The sequence below is a fragment of the Manacus candei genome, unplaced genomic scaffold, assembly GCF_025592945.1.
Source record: "Manacus candei isolate 608988 ecotype Guabito, Panama unplaced genomic scaffold, ASM2559294v1 h1tg000022l, whole genome shotgun sequence".
NCBI lineage: Eukaryota > Metazoa > Chordata > Aves > Passeriformes > Pipridae > Manacus > Manacus candei.
In genome coordinates, this window is record NW_026138070.1 from 5595952 (window position 1) to 5619335 (window position 23384).

Here is a 23384-nt window from a genome sequence, read left to right on the forward strand (position 1 = left end):
CTTGGCTTTGCTTTACCCAGCAGGTTTGTTTGCCTGTGATTCCAACCCTGAGCTGATGGTCGAGTCTGGTCCTTCCATCCTGTTTTATTGGGTTGGAAGAGACTTTAAGAATCATCTCCATCACCTTCTAAACCCCACAATCATCTCCATCACCTTCTAAACCCCACAATCATCTCCATCACCTTCTAAACCCCACAATCATCTCCATCACCTTCTAAACCTCACAATCATCTCCACCACCTTCTAAAACTCAAAAATTTGAATTTTAGAGGTTTCTTTGAAGAGCCAGTTGAAGGCAATGATCTCATTCCACCTTCCAGGTTGTTCCAACCTGGCCTTGAACACTTGGCAGGGGTGGGACAAGACCCAGGGGGGGTCATTGAGGAGCCAAAGGCAATAAAATTCCCTGGGGAAAAACTGGGAATGTGAACTCTGCCCAACGTGAGGATGGACAAACTCAACCCCTTCTGGGCCTGGGGGGGGTTAAACCAGGTAGAAAATACCTTTTGTAGCCCCAGGCTCTGGGTCTTGCCTCTGAGGAAATGAATCATTATTTTTAGCAATTCTGGTCAACTTGATTGTTATTTTTATCCAGTTTGATCACTTGATTGTTGTTTTATCCATTGGGATAATTTCGTTTTTCCTGGATATTTGGGAATTTCAAACCGTGCTTCCAAGGTGATGAAATTGCTAAAAATCATAATGAAGGGGATCAAATTGCTAAAAATAACAATGAGGGTGATCCAATTGCTAAAAATAACAATGAGGGTGATCACAGTGGCTAAAATAACAATAAAGTTGATAAAAATTGCTAAAAGTAACAATAAAGTTGATCAGAATTGCTAGAAATAAAAATTAAGGTGATCAAATTGCTAAAAATAACAATGAAGTGATCAGAATGGGTAAAAATAATGATAAAGTTGATCAGAATTGCTAAAAATAATGATGGAGGTGATCAGAATGGATAAAATAACATTCAAGTGATCAGAATGGATAAAAATAACAATAAAGTTGATCAAAATTGCTAAAAATAACAATAAAGGTGATCAGAAATGAAGAAATGAAGGGAAGGAATGAAGGGAAGGAATGAAGGGAAGAAATGAAGGGAAGAAATGAAGGGAAGAAATGAAGGGAAGAAATGAAGAAATGAAGGGAAGAAATGAAGAAATGGAGGGAAGAAATGAAGGAAAGAAATGAAGAAATGGAGGGAAGAAATGAAGGAAAGAAATGAAGAAATGAAGGAGAGAAATCAAAAAATGAAGGAAATAAATGAAGAAATGAAGGAAATAAAGCAATAAATCAACAGCCAGTGTGTGTGTGTGTGTGTGTGTGAGAGAGAGAGTCCCTGGTTTTTCCTCCCCAGGAGCTGAAGTTAAAAATTATTCAATGTGAAAAATTCCTGGCCTGTGAAACAAGAGGCTCTGGATTGTACCAGGCAAAGATTTTCACCAGCATTCCCTGGCTTAGCCAAGGCTGAGATAACAGCCCTGAGCAGCACTTGGAGGAATAAATCTCCACTTCCCAGATTCCATCGGAGGCTTCTTCTTCCCACCTCGTTTTCCTGTCGCTTCCTGAGGCTTCAAAATTGATTATTTGGCTGTTCTGGATGACAAGAAAGACGGGAGAGAACAAGTAAGTGGTTGGACTTTCTCCTCTCCTCAGACAGGATTTTCCAGAGGGGCAGTTGGAGGGTTTTGATGCACTTTTGTAAGTGGTTCAGGAGCAAAAAGGGGGAAATATATTGAATTTTGAGACCCTCCAGCTGAATTACGGCAGCTCTGTGACTTCTTGAGGTGCTGATTAGTGACTGAGCTGTTCCTGCTGCCCCGTGCCCTAAAAAAGGGACCTGCAAGTTGCTTTCTGGTGCTTCCTGAAAATCCTCAGCCATGGAGATGATTCCTTGAGAGGCAGGAGGGGAATTACCCTTGGAGGAAAAAAAACCAAACCCAAAACAAACCACTTACTTTCTAATTTATTTATTTATTTTTCTAATTTATTTATTTATTTTTCTAATTTATTTATTTATTTTTCTAATTTATTCATTTATTTTTCTAATTTATTTATTTATTTTTCTAATTTATTCATTTACTTTTCTACTTTATTTATTTTTCTACTTTATTTATTTTTCTACTTTATTTATTTTTCTACTTTATTTATTTTTCTACTTTATTTATTTTTCGAATTTATTTATTTTTCGAATTTATTTATTTTCTAATTTAGTTATTTATTTTTAATTTATTTATTTTTCGAATTTATTTATCTATTTTTCAAATTTATTTATTTTTTAAATTTATTTAGTTATTGTCTAATTTATTTATTTTCTAATTTATTTATTTTTCTAATTTATTTTCCAATTTATTTATTTTTCTAATTTATTTATTTTCCTAATTTATTTATGTATTTCATAATTTATTTATTTTCTAATTTATTTATTTTCTAATTTATTTATTTTTCTAATTTATTTATTTTTCTAATTTATTTATTTTTCTAATTTATTTATTTTTCCTAATTTATTTATTTATTTTTCTAATTTATTTAACTTTTCCAATGTATTTATTTTTCTAATTTACTTATTTTTCCGATTGATTGATTGATTGATTTTGAACCCCAGTGACTGATTGGGTGATGAAAACACCCCACAGGCTTCTTGCAAGGTCTGGTGGTGTTGAAGAGCCCCCCCCAAAAATTGATTTGCCCCCTCTCAGCCTGCCCTGAATCAGAAAGGCTCGTTCTGCACATCACTGAGGAGCATAAATTGAAGAAAACAAGACACTTGGAGCACTTTATTGATTCCCTGCAGGCCGTGGTGGAGGTTTGGATTCTCTCATCAGCACACAGAGAAGGCAGGCTTGGCTCAGGGCTCTGGGGAGAGCAGGGAAATTTTCATTTTTAGAGCTGAAAAGAGGGGAAAAAAAAAAAAAGAAAGCAAGCATTTTCCATTTCTTCCTTGCCCCCAGTTAGTCCATCCATGGGGAGAAGTTCTACAGGCCTTGGGGGAAGAATTTGGGGTATTGTGGGCTTTGATCAGCTTGGGAAAAGAGTTGCCCCAGAGATCATTTTAGAACTTTTTGTTCTCTTTCTCCAGTGTTTTTTTTTTTATCCCAACTTCAATTTTCTGTGGATTTTAACCCCAAATCCATTAATCTAAAGCAAAAGAGGCTTTGGCTCTTGAGCAAATGGCCCTGAAAGCTGCTGGAGGTGCTGAACATCTGCTGGATTGAGCAACAGGATAAAGGATGTGCTGCAAAACTCCCAGGGAGAAAACAGGGAAGTGCTGGTGGGAATTCTGAATGAAACCAGTTCTTTCAGGGAGCTGAGGGACCCCAGATTATCTCAGCTCTGAAGTGGGGTGCTCATGCTAAAAACAGAGCTCAGGGTGTGATGTCTCTGCCAGGGAGGTGTGGGCAGGGATAGAAACAGGTCCAGGGGGGATTTTTCTTCAGGCTTTCAGGAATCCTTGGCTAAAAATTTCCTGGAATGAGAACAGAAGGCACCAAATCTTCTCCCAGTCCCTCCCAGTTCAATGATTTTTCATGGGATTTAAAGTTTCCCCCCAATTGCCCATGGAAAGCAGGGAAGTGAAGGCAGCTTTCACACCATTCCTGATCTTTTCCCACACACTTGGAATCTTCCCCTCTTTGGACTTTCAGGCAATTCTCACTTTTCTGTCTAAAGGCAGCACAGTGTTTAACCTTCTTGCCCTGATTAGGGTGGAATGCTAATTAATATTTATTCCCTCCTTAATGTCAAGTGCTGCTGCCTGTGCAAAAGAGCAACAGGAACACGGTTCCAACCTGATGATAATGAGGTTCTTCAGATGGAACCTTTGATTTCAACCCCCCCCCCCCCCTTACAATTCCCTGGATTTCTGTTAATATTCCAACTCATTAGGTGCACCTTTGATTTTTTCCACGCTTTGAATGTTTGTGCTAATGATCTTTTTAGTGGGTTAAGCTCTCAGATGAGTTAATCAGGGTGGATTTATTCACTCCTTGGCCTCCTGCTGCAGCTTTCGAGGTGCTGTGGGTGCAAAGGATGCTGGAGCCAGTCCTTGGTGTCTCTCCCCTCAGTTGGGAATGTAGGTTTGGAACTGCAGTGTAAAAAACGAGGAAATGAATCCCCAAAAATCACAGGGAAAAGGTCAAACCTTTGGCAATATTGATTTGGGAAAGGCAGTGAGGCTTTTGGGTGGGGAAGCTCCAAGGAAAGGAACCCAGGACAGGCAGGGAATAATTCCTTCCGTGGCCATTCACGGATCCTTTTCCTGCTGGAAAAGGATTTCCCTGAGTGGAAACAGTTCCTGCAGCTGGAGTGGTGGGATCAGCAGCCCTGGAAGTGCTGAGGAACACGTGGATGTGGCCCCTGGGGATGTGATTTTTGTGGTGAACACCGAGCTGGGTCAGTGGTTGGACCCGATGATCTGAGAGGGCCTTTCCAACCTTGATAATTGATGATGTGATTGATAAGATTATTGATAAGATAATTCTGGGAGGGGAGATGTCGGTGAGAAAGCTTCCCAGGATCACCCAAAGCTGAGTTTAGATCCCATCCTGGCCCTTGGTTCCTTGTCATTCATCCAGTAAAACCCCCTCCACACCACGAGGACAACAAATCCAGCCAGAGGAGTCACGACCAGTGGATTGAATTGATAATTCCAGGGTGATAATTTAATTGATAAGTCCAGGGTGATGCCTCAATCAGGGTGAATCAGCAAAGTGAGGGGTTAATGTGCTGGAGGTCAATTTTTTCCCCCAGCTCAACCCAAACTGCCAGTGGATCCGGTTCCAAAGCTCCCTCAAGTTCCTGCACAAGCCCTGATTAAACAGGAAAAACCTGTGAATTGTTGGCTTTGAATTGCTGGCTGAGGACAGGCTGCACTCAGGGTTTCATTTAAATTTCTAAAGCTTCAGTGGAAAAGAGGGGGGGAAAAAAAATTTGAGGTCTTTCAATAAGAGGGGGGGAGATGTGATGTGTTTACACCCTGCATTCCTCACGTTCCTTCCAGAGTCTGCTGCTATAAAAACCCTCAGTCCCACCTCCAGCACCAGCTTTGTGGAGCTGCAGAAAACCCAAATCTTGCTGTAGAGGCAGATGTGACATAATGGGTCTCATTCAGACACCAGCCCATCTAAATTAGGATTATTCAGCGCTGGGAGCACATCCTGGTTTTTCCTTCAGAGGATGAGACAGGCAGGGAGGGGCCCACCTTAATTCAAAAATGCTCCTTTCCCTGCTAAGAAAAGTGTGCTGGGATGGGAATGCCCTTTTTGGAATATGCAGCACATCGAGGGGGGGGTTGTTGTTGGTTGGATTGTTTTGTTTTTTTTTTAATTTCTGTTTGAACGTGATGACTCAAACCTGGGGCAAATCCAAGGCAAATAAAAGGTGCAGGAGCCTTCCTGCTTAACTCCCGAGCTGCTGGGAAAACAGGGATCAAGGAGGAGACCACAACTGCTTCCCATGCTGGGGGCTCCAACCTCTTCCCAGCTTTTTTTGGGTCCACTCACTCTCTGGACACTGAAGGACTAATGGGAGTTGGAGCTTTTTAATTTAATCTTCTGCTGCTTTGGTTGTTAAATCATCCCCTGAGTGCAGTTTGTTTAACAGCACCTGCTTCCTCAGGTTTGCTTCCCTGGGGGTGCTTTTTTTGGGGATGGAGGCAGATATTTGGGTGGTTTTGTTCAGGTCAGTCCACTGGAATCAGTCAGCAGTGGAATCAATCCCAGCAGAACTTGGATCAGGAGACAGGGAGTGATTGATTATTCCTGCCAGAGTGATTATTCCTGACGTGTTCACCCACTGAGGGACTTTTAAAGGTTGGAACAGAAGATCTGGAGATGGTTTTGGTGTGTGGGGAAGGGGCAGCTCAACCTACAGCTTGTCTAGAGGCAGCCTGAGCACAGATCCAAATGTTTGGATCAGCCCCCAAGCCTTTGGGAAAGGGGAAAATAGATTTATTTTTAATAGATTTTTTTTTTTTAAAGATTGGGATCCACATGGCCAATGAAATTTTAAAATATATGATCTCCATTTCCAAGGAATTTTGCTCCATTTGAGGGACAACTGAAAGATCAAAAACCCCAATCAACCCAAACCTCTGAAATCCCTGTCACCTTAACTTCTTGCCTTAAAAGTCCAGGGTGTGTTTTGTCTATTTTAAAACTCCCAGGGGCAAAGAAAGGACATAAATCACATGTTTTCCTTGCCTTCCTGTGGATATTTTAACTTTGCTTTGGGAAGTCATTGAAGAAACCAGTGGCTCTCCTAATTTCCATTGGAAATCAAGGTGCCCTTTGCATAATTAAACACTAATATCCTGTCAGGTGTCTCTGACACACCCCCAGCGTGTCTGAGCTCAGGGATCAGCATTTCCCACCCCAAACCTGATTTCAATAGTGGAGCTTTGAATCACAGCTTCCTCCTGTGCCTCTGATTTCGTTTGCAAACGAAGGGCACGAGCTCTGCAATGTTTGTTTTAATAATCAAATGCCAGTCTGAATATAATGGAGCAAATCCTCAAGGTGCTTAAAAAAAGACCCAAAAAACCAAACCCATGTATTTATATAAATATATAAATATATATATATATATATCTCAATCATCTTGGATCAGTCATGGCTCATGCTCATTTCTTCCTGTTACCTGTCTTTGCCTTTCCCTGTTCCTTCACTGCTCCCTTACAAATGGAAAAGGGATCTCACAGTCTTGCATAAATCCTCCCTGGAATTCCAGTCAGCTCCCAGTGTTGATTCCAGTCCCACCAGGGCAAGGAAAGGACCACTGAGCTGTGACCTGTTCCAACAGCTCTTCTCCTTCAGAGAGGAGCAGAGCATGTTCTGAGCTATTAATTAAGCTGAATAATCATTCTCTGCCTTTGTGTTGTTTCCCTCTCGAGTGTCAGAACTGGAAAGAAAACCTGGTTGTTTTAAAAGCTTCCCAGATCTCCATGAGTGTGGAATTCCCAGATTTCCATCCCTGGGAATGCCCAGGGCCAGGCTGGACAGGGCTTGGAGCAACCTGGGCTAGCGGGAAACGTCCCTGTGGTGGAGCGAGATGATCTTGGAGGTCCCTTCCAACCCAACCCATCCTGGGAGGTGGCAGTGGATTCCCAGCAGCGAATTCCTGCCTGGCTGGGAGGCAGACTGGGTTGTCCACGCTCCACATCCCCACTCCAAGCTTTGGGTTTCCCCTTTGCCTGCCCATTTGTGCTGCAGCACTCACGGAGCGAGGCGGGAGACGCCGGAGCTGTTCAAGGGTCACCAGGCAGGGGAGGAAGGAAGGAAGGTGCCAGCTGAGGTGGTAAAACAGGCTCCCCAAGGCTGCCAGGGCTCAAGGAGTGTTTGGACAACGCTCTCAGGGACAGGGTGGGGTGGTTGGAGTGTCCTGGAGATGGGCTGAAGATGCCTCTGGGTCCCTTGCAGCTCAGGACAGTCGGTGACTCTGGGGGGGTGGCAGAGCCCCGAGGAGGGGCTGGTGGGTGTCACCCAGCCCTGGCACAGCCCAGGACCAGTTTCCCCAGTGCAGCCGTGCCTGGCACACCCTGCTCAGCCCAGGGAGCGCTGGGGAGAACACCCAGCCTGGCATCAGGGGCACGGAGAGGGTGCAGAGATAAGCTGAGAGTTAATGAGTTACTGAGGCACCCAGAGGTGACATAACCAGCTCAGGCTGAACAAATCCTCACTACAGAAACTCCTTTACTAGTCAGGCTGAGCAGAGATGCCTCTCAGAGCTCCCCAAACACCCTGCAAGGTGGTTTTTTGGATTTTTTTTTTCTTTTTTTTTGAGGCTGTGACCCAGGTTTTTTGCAGATATTGTCACCTGATACTTCCTGCAAAGGGCCCATCCCACCTTCCAGTCTGAGATCTGGGCCTTTCCTACCCTGGGGAGGGGGTTTGGGTGAAAGGATTGGCTGGAAACAATAAAGGTCTGTATTCAAAAAAGGTCTGGAATCAAAAAAAAAAAAAGGTCTGGATGACAATAAATTACGGGAGGTTTTCCTCAGTTGTGATGCCTCCGGGACAAGTGGATTTTGGGGATTTACAAAACTGTTTTAACATTCCCCACAAAACAATCCCAGTGTTTTAAAGGGAGAGAAAAATCCTCTGTTTGTGAGCTGACAGTGGGATTTTCTGCTTTGCCAAACCCATTTCTAAACACTGCATCTCTGTGTAAGGACTGATGCTGTTATAAAGGATTCAGGAATATATATGGACTAAAGTTTTCATGGAAGATATGGAATATATAAGGACTGATGCTGTTATAGAGGATTCAGGAATATCTATGGACTAAAGTTTTAATGGAAGATATGGAATATACAAGGATTAATGCTATTATAGGGGATTCAGGAATATATATGGACTAAAGTTTTAATGGAAGATATGGAATATATAAGGATTGATGCTGTTATAGGGGATTCAGGAATATCTATGGACTAAAGTTTTAATGGAAGATATATAAGGATTGATGCTGTTATAGAAGATTCAGGACTAAATTGAGCTGTCAGCCCTCTCCAGGCACAGGGGACTGTGACACAGAATTTCCCAGCACAGAATTTGGTGCCTCATGGGCAGGGCAAAGGATCCTGAACCTGCTCCTGTGTGGAAATGGGGCAGGAAAAAGGACTCTCCATCAGCAGCAAAACGAGACTCCCCTATGCCAGGGAATTTTTTACATCCATGATGTAAAAAAGGGGGGAAAAAGAGAATTATTTCTGCCCTGAGCACTTGGATGGGCTCATCTAAAGGCTTGTTCTGCACAGAGAGCTGGGGAATGCACAGCCCAAACCTCCAGCCCTCACAACCCTGCAACTTTTTTCACAACATTCTCCTGGTTTCATCATTTGCATCCCTGGGCTTCCATTTGTCATTTGTTTTTGCTGCTCCTGTTTCCCCCCCGAGGTACCTCATCTCAAAGGAATGAGCTGTTTGCAGCCAACGCCTGGAGGCCCCCGTGGTTAATTTGCTTTATGGTCCTTTTTTTTTTTTCCTCCCCTGAGCTCATCCCTCCTGTTTGCCACGAGCAGAAAAAAAAGCAAAAATTCCTTTTTCTTGTTTTATTTTGGTTTTTTTTTTTTTTCATCTCTGTTTTGAAGCAGCCACTGGAAAACAGCCCCATCCATCAAGTTCACGGTCGGTTCTTAATTTTCAGGAGCCCCCAGTGATTTAGTGAGTCCCATTTGCAGCAGTGATCAAAGCCCAGCTGGCAGATTTGAAGGCTTTTCAGGGTTTTACATCCCTTGCTTCCAGTTCCTAAACACATGCCAGGGTATTTTCCTGCCTCAGGGCTGACATTTCCAAGGTATGGAGCTCCTGAAGTTGTGGATGCTGTGAGAAAAAACAACAAAAAAAAGAATTTGGAGTTCCAAAGTTCATTTTTTTTTTTGATGGTAGGGGCTGAATTCAGCCAGTGAGACTTTTTTTTGTCATTTTGAAAAGCTGAAGTTCTGGGGTTAAAACACATAAATGACAGCACAGACAACAATGTCACATCTTTTCTGTGCCTTCTTCCTCTTCCACCTCCCTGCCAGAACTTCCCTTGTGTGGGAAGGATTCACGTCTTGGGAAGGGAGAAGGAGAAATATTTTCCCCAAAAATCTCGTGTCAGGTTTAATTGGAATGGACCCCAACAACCCATGGCCTCAAATACATCAAAAAATGTATAAATTAAAAAAAAAAGGAGCATAAAATGGTTACATTTGCCCAGAAGCTCCTTAGAAAAGAACATTATGTGACTTTTTGGTGGTAATTTCTGGGCTGCAGTGCTTGTACTTATTTCCAGGTTGGTTTGGGCTCCTCTCAGGGAATGCTGTGTCCTTTTGCCTCCTCTTCCAAGAAGATTGGGGTTGACTCAGCTGACAATCCCAGCCTTTGTTTTGAACAAACCTCACCCACTTTGCTGCTTCTCCAGCACGGGTTTAATTGGAATGGACCCCAACAACCCAAATACATCCTCAAATACATCCAAAAATAAATTAATTTAAAACAAAAGGAGCATAAAATGGTTCCGTTTGCCCAGGAGCTCCTTAGAAAAGAACATTATGTGACTTTTTGGTGGTAATTTCTGGGCTGCAGTGCTTGTAGTTATTCCCAGGTTGGTTTGGGCTCAGCCTACCTTTGTTTTGAACAGACATCACCCACTTTTGCTGCTCCTCCAGCAAAGGAACAGCATCACCTGTGGACAGACACACCAAAAACCTGCTGATCTGGGGGTTTGGTAACACTCCTATCGAGTTTGGGTATTTGATCCATTAATAAATAAATAAATATATATATATATAGTGAATTCAGCCCTAGTTGTGCTCTAAATGATTAACAGAACAAAACTCTCTCCTGCAGCTCCAAACTGCAGGGCAGCTCCTCTGCCACTTCCAAGGGTGATTTTATTCTCATCAATGACCTACAGGTTAGAAAGAGGGAGTTTTGGCCTCTTCCAGCTGATATAAATCCTGGTTTTTAGCCCTTTCAGCAGCACAGGGCACAGAGTTCTGCGAGCAGAGGGCAGAACCTCTTCACCTGTTGATGGTATTTATTTCTAAATCTGGTAGCAGGAGTGTTTGTAATGCTTTGTAAGCACAGGAAATGCTTACAAACAGCGCTGAAAATCACCCAACAATTGGAGTGAAACTGCCAGAAACCGATTTTGTCCGTCTGGGTGGCAAATATTTGCTTTTCCTCGTTCTTTATTCGCAGTTATTTTCATTCTGATGATCCACCGGCTCTTTATATGCAACGAGGCATCTCTTGGATTTCAATCTCAATGAGCAGCTCGATAATTCCTGCCACCAGCAGAGAGGTTTTTTTTTTTCTCCAAGAGGATCGATGTGGGAGGAGCAGCAGCAGGTTTGGGGCTGGCCTGGGGGAGCTGAGCCGGGGCCGTGCCAGGTCATCGAGGTAGGGTTGTGTTCCACAGTGACTCATCCAAGGAGCTTCCTGGCTCGGCCAACACCCTTTCCTACCAATGCCCTGGTGGGAAGGATGACTCAGGGCGTGCTCAGAGGCAGCTGCTGGGCTGGGAATGCTGCTCCAGTGGCCTTTCCAGAGGGGCTCCTCTGGAGGGTGCCAGGAGGGAGAGGGGACGTGTCGGGACTCGCTGGGTTTGAGGCGCCTTTCGAAGGAGAGGTTGTTTGTTCAAGGGTGGAAAAGTCAAACAGGAAATTCAGAGTTGAGTTTTTCCTGCTCTGAACCGCCCCAAAAAATGCCTGGAGAAAGGGAGGCTCAGGAAGGACTTTGGTGCTCTCCACAACTCCCTGACAAGAGGGGAGACCCGGGGGGGGTCAGGCTCTGCTCCCAGCAAAGGAGGAGAGGGAATGGCCTCCAGCTGTGCCAGGGGAGGGGCAGGTTGGACATCAGGAGGAATTTCCTCATGGAAAGGGTTGTTAAACATTGCTAGGGGCTGCCCAGGGAGGTTTGGAGTGCCCAGCCCTGGAGGTGTCCAAGGAAAGGCTGGACGGGGCACTCAGTGCTCTGGGCTGGGGGACAAGGTGGGGATGGGGCACAGGGGGGATCCATGGGCTGGGAAGGCTTTTCCAACCTCAGGGATTCTGTGAATATCTGCTGGATCACCCCAAAACATCAGCAGGTTCAGTGAATTCCTCTCTCCTCACTGGCCATGAGCAGCTGCACAGCCCTCACCCGTCCAGAGCAAGGAAAAGGAGGTATTTTCCTTCCCTGATATTTTTTCTGTTCAGTCTTTTCCAAGATTTCTCTGGGTTTGACCCCCCCAAATCCCCACCAGAACCCTGCAGAGTTTGCTGTAAGCATAATTCCATGGGATTTGCTTGTACCATCTGCTTCATTAACTTGGGAAATTAATGAAAAATCAGATGAAAAACAGGCTCTGTCTCTTAGCTTGGCCCACATATAATAAACTGTTTGGTGCTACTTTACATCCCTGTTTTCCCAACTAGGGAATTTCTAGAGTTGCAGAACTGTTGCAGTGTTAACAGTGATTAGTTTTGGAACTAATTGTTATCCTTGTTTATCTGCCTGCTCCAATCTAATTAAGGCAGAGGGGAAAATGCCCTCAGAAGACACCCTGGTAGTCTGGGAAATATGATAATTCTTATAAGCAATGACCAAAACCATTAACTTTAAATCTGGAGAGCAGATCCTTCATTATGTGGAGATGGAAAAAGTTGCCCTGACTGGGGAGAGCAGTGGAATATTTGGTTTAATTGATCCTTTCGTGGGCTGAACTCTGAGCAGAGTTAAAAGCTGTGCCACCCAACTTCACCCCGAGATTGGTGTTTGCTCGTGTTCCTTCCCTGGCAGGGGTTTGGGTGTGATGTGTGAAAGGGTTGTCTGGAAACAATAAAGGTCTGGAATCAAAAAAAAAGGTCTGGAATCAAAAAAAAAAAGTCTGGAATCAAAAAAATAAAGGTCTGGAATCAATTCCCTTTGCAAGCAAGGGCAGGAGTGAGCAGAAAGGTTTGGGAGCAGTTTGGGGTGAGTGGTTCACAAGGAAGAGAATGTTGGGGAGATCAAATCCCTTCCCCTTTTTTTCTTCCTTCAGGAAAGAGAATCAGAGAATCCCAGAATGGTTTGGGTTGGAAGGGACCTTAAAATCAGCTGGTTTGGGGGTAATCCAGATATTCTTGTTTAGAGGGTTTTGCATCTCTGTGTTCCAAACTGGCTGATGTTATTGGATGATGTCAGAGGATATTAAATGATTTAGAGGCCCCACTCAGTGCCTGCTGCAGCACCTGCCAAGGAAATCAGGTGCTACAGGGATGATCCAACTTCTCCAAGTGATTCTCCTGAGAAAAACCTCCCTCTGAGCAGGCAAATCCCAGCTGGAATAGCAGCAGCACGTGGGATGTTGTTTAGACCTCAAAACAAGGTGATGGGGAAGTGGAGATTATTATTATTATTATATTTATTATAATATAACATTTTATTTTTAATATGTAATATATTATATTTATTAATATATATTCTAATTATTACATTTATTATATATTTATTATTATTATTATTATTATAAGTGAAAAAAAATGGTGTTTTGGACTGACTGGTTCAGTTCTACCATTGAGCTGGGGGGGTGATGTCCAACATAAAGGGGTTTATTTCCCCAAATCCCAGAATATTTGGGGTTGGAAGGGACCTTAAAATCATCTCGTTTGGGGTATTCCAGATATTCTTGTTTAGAGGGTTTTGCATCTCTCTGTTCCAAACTGCTCCCTGTGAAACATCCAAAATCACGAGGTGCTGCAGAGGTTTCACCACCTTAATTTCTTCTTCATATAAATTTCTCTTAATATAAAACCTTTCCAGGCCACTAAAAAACAAGTTAAGACAACTTGTCTGGCTTCTTCTCAGGGTTTGAATGTTTGATGGGGCACTGGAGCTTCCCCCACACCCCAAAGAGCAGAGCTGACCTGGGCTGAGTCTCATGTGCATCATGTCCCATTATATTATATTTTATTATATTATATTATAATGTTATATTATATTATAATATTATATTGTATTATATTATAATATGGAAGTGGAGACTATTTGATAAGTGAAAAAAAATGGTCAAAAAAATTGTTTGACTGACTGGTTCAGTTCTGCCATGGAGCTGTGGGGGTGATGTCCAACATAAAGGGGTTTATTTCCCCAAATCCCAGAATATTTGGGGTTGGAAGGGACCTTAAAATGATCTTGTCTGAGGGTATTCCAGACATTCCTGTTCAGAGGGTTTGGCATCTCTCTGTTCCAAACTGCTCCCTGTGAAACATCTGAAACCATGAGATGGTGGAGAGGTTTCACCACCTTAATTTTTTCTACCCTCTGACTTTGGTTCCTGGTTTTTTTTCCCCCCCAGACCAATTTTACCACCCAACACCCAAGTGAGACTGTGGGGAAGGGTCACTGCTGAGTGAACCCCTCAGGATTTGGGATATTTTCCCTTTGCAGTGCCCTGGAACCCCCCTGGCTGAGTTGATTCCTTGTGTTTTCCTTGCTGTGCCCTTTGGAATTCAAACACCTGCAGTCAGTGCAGCACTCCTGGCTTCCCTCATTTGAATTATCCATGCAAAGCTGATCTGCTTTGGAAATGTCCTTTCCCTGCCTGGCTTCTTGGCTCTTTGGGGAGCAGAAGACATGCCAGAGCTGCAGTTTTGGTGCTGGAGTTGTAACATATATATATATTATATATATAAAATACCACATGTCATTGATATCACCCACAATTTACTGGGGACGAAGCAGGAGTTGGTCCCAAAATCTCACATAGTTTTTTTTTAAGGAGCTGGAAAACTGGCTGTATTCTTGCACATTTATAGCTGTGATTTGGGTCTTCTTTTTATTTCTGTGTCCTTTTTTTTTTCTTTTGCTGCTCCCTGAGGATGAGACCTGATACTCCTTGGCCTGGTGGTGCCCTCAACTTAAAACTGGGTGCAGCAGATACAGAGACACCAGATCAGGTGGTGTTTTATTCCCATTTTACAGCTGCCTTGCTGACACAACTCAGAGGCTGCAGTCAGGCCTCTGTCCAAGAGGAATTTTCAGGATGATTGACCAGCCATTCAAAATTTTGGGGAGTTTTTCCACATCTGAGTTTTGCTATTTGATTATTAGTTTGGATTATCATAGAGACATAGAAAGGGTTTGGGTTGGAAGGGATATAAAATAAACTCCTGTGTGCAAAGCAGGTCTGGGAATGGGAAATAAATAAACTCCAGTGTCCAAAGCAGGTCTGGAAATGGGGGATAAATAAACTCCTGTGTAAAAAATCAGGTCTGGAAAAGGGGAATAAATTCCTGTGTAGAAAACCAGGTCAGGAAAGGGGAAGTAAATAAACTCTTGTGTACAAAGCAGGTCTGGAAAGGGGAAATAAAGAAACTCCAGTGTAAAAAAAACAGGTCTGCAAAGGGGAAATAAAGAAACTCCAGTGTGCAAAGCAGGTCTGGAAAGGGGAAATAATAAACTCCAGTGTGTAGAGCAGGTCTGGAAAGGGAGAATAAACTCCTGTGTAAAAAATCAGGTCTGGAAAGGGGGAATAAATAAACTCTTGTGTGTAAAGCAGGTCTGGAAAAGGGGAATAAATTCCTGTGTAGAAAACCAGGTCTGGAAAGGGGGAATAAACACCAGTGTGCAAAGGAGGTCAGGAAAGGGGAAATAAATAAACTCCAGTGTGCAAAGCAGGTCTGGGAAGGGGAAATAAATAAACTCCTATGTAAAAAAACAGGTCTGGAAAAGGGGGAAAATATGTAGTTAGGGTGCAGCATTTGCTGGCATCACCTCACATGCTGAGATCTCCTGTCTTTTTTTAATGTATATTTTATACTTTGTGTGGCTTTGGCACCTCCTGTCCCTGCCATTCCCCACGTGGGATTTGCGTGAGTAATTCCCGACTTTTGTTTCCCGAGCAGGTGGCCCCGCCACGCCCCGATCCCAAATCCAAACCCGGGGGAAAACACGGGGAAAAGGGGAGGGAGGACCCGAGCGTGACCTCCCCTCCGTCCGCCAGGTGAGGCACTGCAGGGACCGGCTCACGTTGCAGCACAGGTGGGATTCCTGGAATTGGAGAGGATGGCTCTGGAAAAGGAGGAGTTCTCCCTCCCCCCCGTCTTTGTTTTCACCTGAAAGACAAGTTCAGGTCAAAGTCACACCAGTCTTGATACTGATATTCCACTGATTATTTTTATATTGATATTCCATCGATTTTTTAATTGGTATTGGTATTCCATCGATTTTTTATTGATATTGGTATTCCATCGATTTTTTTATTGATATTAGTATTCCATCGATTTTTTATTGATATTGATATTCCATCAATTTTTATTGCTATTAGTATTCCATTGATTTTTTGTTGATATTGATATTCCATCAATTTTTTATTGATATTGGTATTCCATTGATTTTTTTAATGATATTGATAATCCATCAATTTTTAATTGATATTGATATCTCATCGATTTTTTATTGATATTGATATTCCACTGATTTTTTATTGATATTGATCTTCCATTGATTTTTTTATTGATATTGATATTCCATTGATTTTTTTATTGATATTGATATTCCATTGATTTTTATTGATATTGATATCTCATCGATTTTTTATTGATATTGATATTCAATCGATTTTTTAATTGATATTGATATTCCACTGATTTTTTATTGATATTTATATTCAATCGATTTTTTATTGATATTGATATTCCACTGATTTTTTATTGATATTAGTATTCCATCAATTTTTTATTGATATTGATATCCCATCAATTTTTTTGCTGATATTGATATTCCATTTGGGCTGGAAGGGACCTTAAGAGCTCCTTTCATTCCATGGCAGGGACAACCTTCCACTAGTCCAGGTTGCTCCAAGTGATGGAACAGGGTTAATTTGGAATATCAGTGGGCTAGAATATGGGAATATTCCACATATGGGTGGAATTGGAAATGAGAGGAAGTGGGAAAGGCTGAAATCAGGTGTTTGTTCCTCCAAAGGGTATTTTGCCCAATAAAAAGAGCTTTAAAAGCTTTAAAGGCTCCAGGTGCAAAATTCAGGAGAACAATGGAACACAAGCACCAGACATTGGGATACAACGAGCACCTTTAGAATTTGAGGAGAGGGAATTGCTGTGTGTGTGGTCCCAGGTGTGCAGGGAGAGGAAGGCTCAGCAAAGCTTTGAACCTCCCAGAAAGGATGGAAAAGGCCTTGGGAAGTGTTGAGCAACGGCCTTAAATTCGATTTACTGGGGAAGGAAGTGGCCAGGGGGGAATTGTGCCAGAGCTGGGCAACTCTGGGTGGCTGAACACGCCTTTCCTGAGAGGGCAGGGACAAAATCCCTGCTGTCCTCAGCACGGACAGGGTTGGCTTCAGCAGCAAACACCACCTGAAGTGAGGGAACTTCCAGAAGGGTGGATTTTATCGCCCGCTGACCCAAAGCCTGCCTCTTTTATAGAATCAGAGAATCCCAGAATCAGCTGGGTTGGAAGGGACCTCAGAGATCATCCAGTCCAACCCTTGATCCAACCCCGCTGTGGTTCCCAGCCCATGGCACTGATGCCACATCCAGTCTCTTCTTAAAAACCTCCAGGGATGGAGAATCCCCCACTTCCCTGGGCAGCCCATTCCAATGGCTGAGCACCCTCTCTGCAAAGAAATTCTTCCCAATATCCAGCCTAAACCTCCCCTGGCACAGCTGAAGACCCAGCCCTCTTGTCTTGCTGATGGTTGCCTGGGAAAAGAGACCAACCCCACCTGGCTCTCCCCTCCTGTCAGGGAGTTGCAGAGAGTGAGGAGGTCTCCCCTGAGCCTCCTCTTCTCCAGGCTGAGCCCCCCCAGCTCCCTCAGCCTCTCCTCACAGCACTTGTGCTCCAGTCCCTTCCCCAGCCTTGTTGCTCTTCTCTGGACCTGCTCCAGCCCCTCCATGTCCTTCCTGAGCTGAGGGCCCAGAACTGGACACAGCACTCCAGGGGTGGCCTCACCAGCGCTGAGTCCAGGGGCAGAATCACCTCCCTGGCCCTGTTGGCCACAACAATGGTCTATTCCGGCTGTTGGAGCCTTTTGTGACCCGTTCTGGGTCCTCTGGGTGGTGTAACCCCGCTCTGGGTGTAATCTGCAGTCTGCACAGCTCTTAGGAGTGAAAATTGCCCCCATTGTTCCCGGGGTTTGTGGGTGTTTACGCTGCAATTCACTGACTTGATCTGCAGCAAACCTGTTTTTAAGTGCAGCCCTAATGTGGGAGATTGTTCAAAAGGGAAGGTGTGTCTGGCTGATTAGCAGAGTTGAAGTCACCCGACCCTGAGCAAATAGTTCCTGACCTGAATTTGATGTGAGTTTATTGACTTAATATAGAAACCTTCGAATTGGGCTGGGAGGAGCTGGGTTTAACCATTGCCTCTCTTGGGTGATTGCAGGTTTACAGAGGGGATAATTTAAGGGGTGTTGGTGGGTTTGGTGACTTTGCTGTGAGGTCCTTTCCTCTCTGTGGACTTCCCCCCTTCCTGGTGCAGGGTTTAGGGAAGCAGCTCCATGCAAAGCTGTTCCAACAGGCGGTGGGAGGGGTGGGAGGAGGAAGAAGGTGCTCACTGAGGTGTTACCTGGGCAGGTGACTCAGAGGAGGCCACGCCACGGGCTCTGCTCTCTGCAGAACCAGAGTGCTGACTCTCCTTTTCCTGCTCCCTCCTGGCACCAGGCCCTGGGGGAGTCAGGGCTGGATCTGCTCTGTCACGCGATGGGAGCTGCAGATCTGCTCCACTGAGCCAGCCCGGGGCTGTCCAGCTCACAATCCAGGAAGGAATCCTTTCCTAGCACAGGTTGCCCAGAGAAGCTGTGGCTGCCCCATCCCTGGAATTGTCCAAGGCCAGGCTGGAGCAACCTGGGGTAGTGGAAAGTGCCCCTGCCCGTGGACTCCCTGACCTTCAAATGCCAACCCAAACCATTCCATGATTCTGTTAGGATTGAAACCCTCTGAGTGTGTGGGCAGAGGTGTTCTCAGTGCAATCCTGTTGCCCAAGAGGTTCTTGATTACATATTAAGCAGGTCTGGGGGGAAAGGGATCACTCTTTGTCCCAATAAAACAATATAATTTGTGGGCGGGGAGAAGAAAAGGAGATTAATGGTCAGAGGTTCTTTGGGCTGTGACAGCAGGAAAAGCTCTGCTGCTGGTAACTCTTGAGAGGCAAAGAACATGTAAACCATTCCTCTCTCTCTCCTGGTCACAATTAACTGGCTTTTCTCTCAGTTTCCCAGAATTGCTCAGGTTAGAATTAACCCAGCACTGCCCAGTGTAACATTCTGTAGTGGTGGGAAAAGCCACTAAAACCCCATCTCAGCTCTTGCCTTTATTTAGATCATGGTGCTGTGGGTCTGTCCATGCAGCTCTTGGCAGGTTCAGGAGAGCACTAACTCAGTGTGTAACCTGGCCAGTCTGTGGTCTGATCCCAGCCTAACTAACCCAGCTTCCCCACAGCTCTGTTCAACTCGTGTTCCAGCAGCTCTGAGCACAAGGAAGGAGCTGGTGTAAATCACCAAACATTTAAACCCAGCCTGATTCAGGGCTGCCCAACTTTGAAGGACAGAGTTTCTGCCCAAAGCTGAAGGGTTTTGTGTTTGCAGTTGTGATTAGAGGGGATTAAATTCGATTAGATCTTTGGGGTGGTCTGGCTCTAAAGCAGAATCTTGGGGCTGGTGGCATTTGCAAATGTGTGCTGCTAAAACAGGTACAGTGTCCTTTTGTGGGCTGTGTGTTCTGGGGGTGCTGCTGGGCTGCAACAAGAGCACTGCCATGGACTTCACTGGGGTGGCATTCAGGACCCTGACACATCCCATGGATGGATCAGCTCCCAGAGCTTCCCAAAGCAGCCCAAAAGAACCTCCCTTCCCTTTAGGAATCACCATCTGAAGAACACAGGTCTGTGTGAGGATAAATTGTGAAGAAGAAAACAACGGCAACCAAAGTTGCCTGGCAGAGGACAAGTGTTTAAACAGGATGGAGCCACTGCCACCCTGTCCTTCCACTGCCACCCAGTCCTGGCTCCATTTCCACGTCTGGGCCACAGGGAGCAGTTGCTGGGCCTGTCTGACTGTGCTGGAGATTAGCAGGGCAGGGAAACACCTGCTTCCACTTAACTGATCCAAGAGGAAACAAAGGGCAGGGAAGGCACGGCCTGAACAACCCAGGATTGGGTGAAAACTAATCCCTACCTTCAGCCTGGCAGTTGGCAGCCAGAACCCTCAATTTAAAGCATCTCAGAGCCCCAACTCTTTAGATCTAAAATCTTGCTGCTATCAGGATGAAAGGCTTTGTTCCCCACACCACCACACCTCCTCTTTTTTTTTATTTTTTTCCCCTCCCTTTTTTCTTTTTGCTCACCTGTGTCCAAGTGGGAAGCAGGCAGATGGGAATTCAGCAATCCCAGATGCTGCTCTGTGGCACAGGCAGGGAGGAGGGACAGAAGGAAAGGGCAGAAACTTTCTGATCGTTGCTTAGGAGCTTAAAAACCCCCCTCTGGTTTTACCCCAGAGGAGGATGGAGGGAGGATGGATGGGACTCACTGATGACCCACAGCAAAGGCTTCATTCAGTTCAGATGTGGGACTGTGAAATTCTTGGAAAGGAGGGAATGTGGTGCTTTCAGTGAGGGCTGGGGCTCAGCATCTCTGCAAGCAAGGTCTCCAGGGAGGGGGGTTTAAAGTTGGATGCTCAAAATCCTGTGCTGTGTCTAAGATCATTTAAAAAGTGAGTCAAATTTCATTCAGAAATTTGGGTGGTGTCCCTGCCTGTGGCAGAGATTTCGTTCAGAAATTTGACTTACACCAGTTTAAGGACGCTGACATTGGGCTCTTTTTCCCCCCCTCTGTTTGCTTTGGTTGGAACAGGAACAGTTCTTGCAGCTGAAAACAGAGATACATAACACTGCCAGCCTCCAGAGATGGGCAGAAATGGGATGCTGAGGGCTCTCCTGGGGCTTCTCAGTGCTGTGTTTGTGTGTGTTTGTTGTGTGTGATCTCACCTTTCACTTGTGCTCCGTGGCAACACCCCTGAGGTCTGGCAGATTGGGTGGGTCCGTTTGCAGAGAGAAAGGCTGAAGGTTATTAAACATTAAGATTGATTTTTGAAGGTTCTCTGAGATGCTAAAACTTCCTTTTCTGCCATCAGATAAACCCGGAGCAGCTGGTTGTACCTGCCCACCGCTCGTGTCACCCTCCGAGCGGCGAAACGGCCTCGTGACCTCGTGGCAACTCTGGTAAAAAGTGTGGTTTTTTAGCCACAGAGAGTCACCCCTCCAGGTTATCACACCTTCCTGGGCAGGGAAACACCCTCCTCCTCTGCTTGCTTCACTCAGGGCACAGGAGGTTCCTCCAGCTCTGCCTCCCATCCCTCACCTGCCAGGTGGTGCCTTGGGCTGAACTTTGCTCCCACAAACACGGTTGGGTTTCGTGTGTCGGCCACTCCTCGAGAGGACTCGCCCCACCTGCACGGAATTTGGTCATTCTGGCAGCCTGGATAGAGCAGGGTTTGCCACCCAAACCAGGATTCCAGGGGGTTAATCCCAGGCCTTTCGCTCCGAGGAGTTGCCAAGAGCACGGGTGGGAGGATGGAAGAGATTTGAGGACAGGTGGGAGGATGGAAGAGGTTCCAGGTGATGCAGGAGGTGATGCCAAAGGGGATGTAACCCTGGGATGAGAGGAATAAACACCTGGATGGGTCTGCACTGCTCTGAGCCCTTCTTAGGAACAAAGGATTGGGATATTGGATCAGACACCCAGCGGGGTTTGAGGCCTGTTTGGAGGAGCTGCTCAGTGGGAGAAAAAAAAAGGTGAATGAGCTTCTGGGAATGGCTCAGAAAGGAATTGTTGGTAGGAAATGGAATCATTAAGGTTGGAAAAGATTTCCAAGATCATCAAGTCCAAAGTTGTGTGGCAGGGAGTGTTGGATCCTCTGTCTCTATCCAGCCCAAAGCCATGGACACTCTCCTGCAGCCATCAGTGTTTTCCTTGGATCATTTGTCTCCTGACAAACTTTTGGTGTCAGTGATGTCCTGTGGTGTAGCTACACCTGAACTGGCTCTGCATGTGGTCTTTTCATTTTCCTTTCTCCTTCTCCACAGCTCATCATCCCAGTCCATGGCCAATCCACGATTTTTGCAGGATGACATTGGAATTTTCACTGCTGGCTCACTGAGTGCCCCAGGACACAGCATTTAACAATTCTGGTTCTTCTAACCCCAAATCTGACGAATATTTGGATTTCTCCACTTAAACCCTGCAGTTTTCACCCAACTGCCACTTGAATTCTGGTTCCCTTTTAACTCATCATTTACCCAAGGAAGGATTATTAAGGTGAGAGTTTGTTGACAATCCAGATACAGCTGAATTGGTTCAACAACCACAAAAATGAACATTTTGGTAGGAAGTGCAATAAGTCACACATTAACCTTTGCAAAGATGAAAAATACATAATCAGGTCTTCTCTACTGGACTTCATGGGGCTTTTTAAAGGGCAGAACCTGCACTTTCAGCACAAATACATCAGTGCCAGGCCTGGAATCTCGAGGTTGATGCTCCAAGATCATAAAGCCCTCGAGAATTCTCATCTCTGCAAACACCAGAGAAAGATTTGGTTTCCTATTTCTTAATTAAAAGAGAAAACTCAACTGACCAGCTGCTGATAAGGCACAAGTAGGACTTGGATGGCTTAGTCATCTGCTGGGTTATGCACCCCACGAAATGCTGCTGCTGCTTAATGTTCTTGCTCTGTAAATCATTTATTGAAAACCTGGGCACTCCTGAGATCAGCCAGGGTATTATTTGTAATCTAAATATGTGACTTCAAGCAGATCACTCCAGCTCTCTTCATCTCCCCATTCAACCCCTCAGATATAAAACAATTTATTTCTTCTTTGTTTCCAGGCTGCGTCCCAACCTCTGGAAGGCACATGGACTGAAAAACATCCAGGCACTGAGACTTTTCCCAAGGAAGGATGAGAGGGCAGCCACATAAACCAAGCATGAAGTTTTAAGTGGGAGCTTTAGAGACATCAAAGAGCTTTGCAGACAAAATTATTCTAATTCTCTCATACAGACCCCAGGTAAGTCTTTGACCTGCACCTAAAAATGTGCAAAAGATGGGCTTGGAACAAGGTCCAGCAGCCACACAGAGATGGGGTTGATGGGGAGAGAAGGGTTTGGGACTGTCATCAGCCAGGGATTTCCTATGGAAATCTCCTGCCTGTGCAACCAAATGGCTCCAGGAATTAACCCAGCACAGGCACACAAATGCAAATCCACTCATTTCTCCTCCAAAATACTGGGGGTTGGGCTTGTCCCAGGCAAAAATTGTTGTGTCCTGGAGCTCCAGCTGCAGGAAAATCGAGCTGGGATGGAAGAGGCAGCTGCTCAGAAGCACGGCTGGTCCTAGAACTGACCTCCAAAAAACTGGGATACCCTGGCAGGAGAAGTCAGTCTGACACAACTCAAGGTTTCCAAGGCCTCCCTTGAGTTAGTTCTGAGGACAAGTTGTGTTTCAGGGGAATTCTTCTGCCAGTTGGGCTAATTAGGAGGATAATTTGTTGTTTCATGAGCTACATCTTTCATGGGAAATACGAGTGTGTTTCCTTCATAACAAGGAGAAAACATTTCACTTGTTTTTCTACTTTCGTGACACTGATGAGGATGTTCTGAAAACTCCCTTGAAAGGGGATGACTCTAAATATCCAACAACATTTAGGAAGCCAGGGTTTTAATTATTTTTAAATTCTTTTGTTCAAAATGTTCTGTCACTGAACACAGGTGGAACTGTGCATCACTTCTGTCTGACCCCCTTTTCAATATTTCAAAATCAAGTCATGTCTTCGCCTGGGTCCACATCAAAAATGGAATTTCTGGCAGCAAATGCCCCAAAGATCTGGGCTGAGGGATCTGCAATCACTGGAACCTCACTTGTGG

The 23384-nt window shown here is 44.8% G+C and overlaps 1 long non-coding RNA gene across 5 annotated transcripts; it reads left to right on the top strand.

Annotated features, from left to right (window-relative positions):
* Positions 1 to 1180: 1180 nt before the first annotated feature.
* On the top strand, positions 1181 to 23384 carry LOC127470670 (uncharacterized). 5 transcript variants are annotated; one of them, XR_007904362.1, is made up of 5 exons: positions 1181 to 1632; positions 15356 to 15491; positions 20596 to 20683; positions 21548 to 21779; positions 22350 to 23384. It is a non-coding gene; the product is annotated as an uncharacterized LOC127470670 (long non-coding RNA). The 5 variants fall into 5 exon arrangements; XR_007904364.1 differs by having other exon boundaries at positions 15356 to 15453; positions 20596 to 21055; XR_007904361.1 differs by having other exon boundaries at positions 15356 to 15453.